Source organism: Callospermophilus lateralis, chromosome 4 (genome assembly GCF_048772815.1).
Source record: "Callospermophilus lateralis isolate mCalLat2 chromosome 4, mCalLat2.hap1, whole genome shotgun sequence".
NCBI lineage: Eukaryota > Metazoa > Chordata > Mammalia > Rodentia > Sciuridae > Callospermophilus > Callospermophilus lateralis.
The window spans coordinates 136,130,033-136,133,871 of NC_135308.1; the positions used below are offsets into that span (position 1 = coordinate 136,130,033).

Below are 3,839 nucleotides of genomic sequence, written 5' to 3' on the forward strand. Positions count from 1 at the left end.
AGTCATTTACATTCAAGAAAGCATTCTTCTTTGAGAAACTAATTGGTCATCACATCATTATGATCTTGTGATAGGTGATATTATAGGGAAAATAGGCTATGTCCTTTCCCTAGGATTAGAAGAAAACAAGAGCAGTAGATGCTTTCCATGGAATGATTTTGGGGCTAGTGCACTGGAGGACTTAAAGACCAGAAATTTAAATGCTTGCGCTTTTGGAGATTGAGAAGTTCAAGATCAAGGTGCCTTCCAGGTAGGTGTCTGGTAAGGTCTCCTTCACTGGATTGCAGTGGACTCTCCCATTGTCCTGCCTTGGCTGTCTCTCTGTACGTACTCACTCCTTTCACTCCTCTTATTGTCTTCTTATAAAGACATTCATCTTATTGGATTAGAGTTCCACCCTTATGACTTCACTTAACTTTGATGACCTTCTTAAAGACCCTTTCTCCAAATATGGTGTCATTGAGCACTAGGGCTTCAACCTATGAGTTTCAGGTTACACAGTTCAGTCCGTAACACCTGGAAATTTGAAATAACCAAATGAATGTAAAGCTTTAATTTTTATTCTCCTAGGCTCATAGCATAAAAGAAAAGGTCACTGGAGAAATATGCACATGAGTAAGATCTCAGTACATAGAAAAATAAAAATCAGACATATTTGGAAACAGTTGTTTAACTTATGGATGATAAGACATTGCTGGCAAGTTTTTGTTTTTGCTTTTACTTCTAAAATGATATATTTTATTTTTCAGGCCCTAATATAATAATAACTCCTAGATTGATTCTGAACTGTGTAAAACTCTTTAGGGTATTGACCTGTATGGACATGTTCACAGACTGGTAGGTTGAGAATACAAGAATCCTACTTACATAAGGATCTAAGGAGTCTCTTGGGGGAAAACACAATCTAAGAGAGGACTGATGGACCATAAACTTAATCAGTAAAAAAAACAAAATCTTGGTCTTTGTAAGGGAAAGTATGTGATATATCAATCAGAATTATCTCTCAGACTAGCCACCATGAACTTTGGGTTGCACTGCATGTTATACTTAATGAAAAAAAAATCTGAAAGCAATGGGGCAAAAATAAAATGTGTTCTGTACCAAGTGTTAGAAGCAACAGGAAAGGGGCATTTTTCTCTTCATTTGTAATACTGGATTGTATAGATTTAGCTCCATGAAAGAATGCAGAGAATCTGCAATGTGGTGGCAGTGCCCAGTATATAGGAGAATCAGTGATTACCCAGAAATGATAGAGGAAACTATAATAACTTTGTTAAAAAGTGAGTACCTGGTATGTTCTCTAGTGATATCCAATAGGAGTGCAAATTATTCTTAGCACAAGGGCCCATGAGAGCTCAGGAATCTCTGATATTAACAGATGTGATCTCAAACAGAGAAAGATAAATAAAATCACAGATGCCAATGAAAAATTACTTGAACCATCTGCAGTTGGCATAACTAATGTCACCCTTTTCTGGAGACAGTTCTGATTTATACCTGATGATTGACAGAGTACTTATTCATGTGCCCCATTTCACTCCCCCTAATTTCCCATTTTTCTTATAAATTATATGGTAATCAATCTGAAAAAGAGGGAAATTTGGAAACTGGAATGCCACCTTAGCGAGTTAAGGACAGAGCAAGATAAATGTAAATTGTGCTTTATGGAATTATTGTATCATATTGTATTATGCTGTAGTTAGAGTGATGAAAGATGTAAGGCCCTCTCAGTCTTGTGATTGATCGGTCAGTAAATCGGAGGCAAACATAAAACTGAATAAGAAATTCTATGGACTCGGAGCCCGCGGGACCCTGCGGATCCAGAGGATGCAGAGTCCTCCCAACAGGAGGTGATGGAGAGGGCCAGAGAGGACCCAGAACAGTTTGAGCGCCAGGAACTGATCAAGTGTCAGATGCAGTTGGGGGCCTCTGAGGAAGAGGAGGGGGAGGTGGAGGAGGAGGAAGAAGAGAGGGAGGATGCGGGCCTGGTGGCAGAGCCCAAGACAGTGGCTGCTGGCTGGATGTTCCATTTCCTCTGCGTGTCTCGCACAGCCCCTTGGAGGACTTCCACGGGACCGCAACAGCGCCAAAGCCATAATTCATGGATCATCCAGTCTTACAACTTATCAATTAAAAACTATACACATAGGTCAGTTTTTGACAAGAATTGCAGCAAGAAAATCCCTTGACGCACAGTTTGAAAATGATGAGCCAATTACACCCTTGGCATCAGCCCTGATGATTTGGGCTTCAATTGAAAAAGAACGTGACAAACTTCATGAAGAGAGAGAGAATTTAATTCAAATTCAGGCTATATCTGTTTGTATGGAAAATGGCAGTTTTAAGGAAGCAGAAGAAGCCTTTGAAAGAATATTTGGTGACGCAAATTCTCACACGCATTTAGAAAGGAAATTGCTTAGGATAATCTCTCAGAAAGATACATTCCATTCTTTTTTTCAACACTTCAGCTACAACCACATGATGAAGAAAATTAAGAGTCATGTGAATTGTGTGCTTAATGAAAAATCATCAACTTTTCTAATGAAGGCAGCAGCAAAAGTAGTGGAAAGTGAAAAATCGAGAAAAATAACTTCTCAAGATGAACTTCATGGTAATGATACTGAAACAGAAACTGAAGTCAATTTGGATAAAGTAAAAAGGTCTCACAAGAATCTCTTCATATCCAAATTGAAACATGGAAGCTGGCAGCAAGACTTTAATGAGAAAGAAGAGCGAGTAGGAACTCTTTAAAGTGGAAAGAATAAAAAAAAAGAAAATAGAAGAGGAGTCACTGAAAGCAAGAGAGTATATGTTTCAAACAATCAACCCATAACTCCTAAAAACAGAGACCTAGGAAAAGACAGGCATGGCTTTGGAAAGAAGAAAAGAATTTGAGATCTGGTGTGAGGAAGTATGGAGAGGGAAACTGGTCTAAAATACTATCACATTATAAATTCAACAACCGAACAAGTGTCATGTTAAAAGACAGATGGAGGACTATGAAGGAACTAAAATTGATTTGCTCAGACAGTGAAAACTGAATGTATTGGTTGAAGCTTTATAAAGGACAGTTAAATATTTTGATCACTACATTTTATTTGAAATTTATTGGTTGTTGATGTATCTCAAAATTTTTGTTTAAAGCATTATTTTTAGTTTAGCAAAGATGTGTGCTATAGAGTAAAATTATATGCCTCATTTTGTTCTTCAAGAATTTTTTAATCTTGATAAAGTGTAAATATGTTAACCCCTACCAAATTCAGTACTCCACCCCCAAACCTAATTCCAATAAAAAAATGAAACCTGATGAGGAAAAAAGCAGTTTTTTAAATTTACCTATTTTGTGTCTGTAAGGTACCCTAACCCTCCTAAGACACAGCATGAAAATGAGTTTTCTAACTAAGTGAACAGTAATAGTCCCTGTATATGAAACTTGATCTATGGCCTTAATATTCTACTTAATGACTACAGCATTTGTTAATAGGGTGATAAATAAAGCTGTTTTTGTTTTCTTTTTTGATACTAAGGATTGAATCCAGGGGCAGTTAACTGCCAAGCCACATCCCCAGCTCCCCTCCACCTTTTTTTTTTTTTTTCTAACTTTTGAGATAAGGTCTTGATAAGTAGTTCAGAGCTTTGCTAAATCTCTGAGGCTGGCTTTGAACTTGCAATCTTCCTGCCTTAGCCTTCTGAGTCGCTGAAATTATAGGTATGTGCCACCACACCAAGCTAAATAAAGCCTCTTCATAACCTTCTTTATAATTCTCTATAAATACTGAGTTCTCTGGTATGCTTTGGTTTAATATGTCAATATTGGACATAAATAGTATTCTGTAAAT

General features: G+C 37.2%; 1 pseudogene; it reads left to right on the forward strand.

Moving 5' to 3' along the window:
* The first annotated feature begins 200 nt into the window (after positions 1 to 200).
* Positions 201 to 2,833, forward strand: LOC143398540 (telomeric repeat-binding factor 1 pseudogene; annotated as a pseudogene).
* The last annotated feature ends 1,006 nt before the right edge of the window (positions 2,834 to 3,839 follow it).